The sequence below is a fragment of the Penaeus monodon genome, chromosome 31, assembly GCF_015228065.2.
Source record: "Penaeus monodon isolate SGIC_2016 chromosome 31, NSTDA_Pmon_1, whole genome shotgun sequence".
Taxonomy (NCBI): Eukaryota; Metazoa; Arthropoda; class Malacostraca; order Decapoda; family Penaeidae; genus Penaeus; species Penaeus monodon.
Window position 1 is genome coordinate 28,290,832 of NC_051416.1, and position 563 is coordinate 28,291,394.

General features: G+C 32.3%; 1 protein-coding gene across 1 annotated transcript in view; it reads left to right on the forward strand.

Moving 5' to 3' along the window:
* LOC119592946 (RNA-binding protein 42-like) overlaps window positions 1-563 on the forward strand; it is a gene marked incomplete in the record, with an annotated part of 51,935 nt that overhangs the window by 980 nt on the left and 50,392 nt on the right.

Consider the following 563-nt stretch of genomic DNA (forward strand, 5'->3'; position numbering starts at 1 on the left):
AGAGTTAATATTGGCACAATTTCTGCAAAAAGCTGCGAGACCTATTCAACATTTTTAAACTATATTTTTTCTATATTTTTTATTTATCACACACACACACGTCTTGAATGTTCTTGTGCGGTCGCATTCATTATTACAATTAATCTTTCCAAAACCACATTTCTTTCAGTTGAAATATGAAATAATAACTCAAGGATTTTTTACATCTCAAATAAAATTACACTACACAGAAAACTACTAGTAATTTAGTAGTAGTTTCATGTAGTTTAACCACACACACACACACCAAGTTCAAACGTTTCCGTAAAACCATATTGGTAAGTATAGCCGGGGGCGACCTGTTATCAAGGGATGCCTCGTTTAGGAAACACCGTTGTACACACATTAAGTTTTATAGATATCTTTGCTTAGTCTTCTCCATATATTGTATGCATATAAGTTATATCTGGTTAAAACTACCAATACTCATTGTTTATTAATCTGATTATACAGTGTTTGACACTGCTCAAAGTATATGTATAGTTTCAGTTTCCCACAGCCATTGGATACATAGTATCTAACAG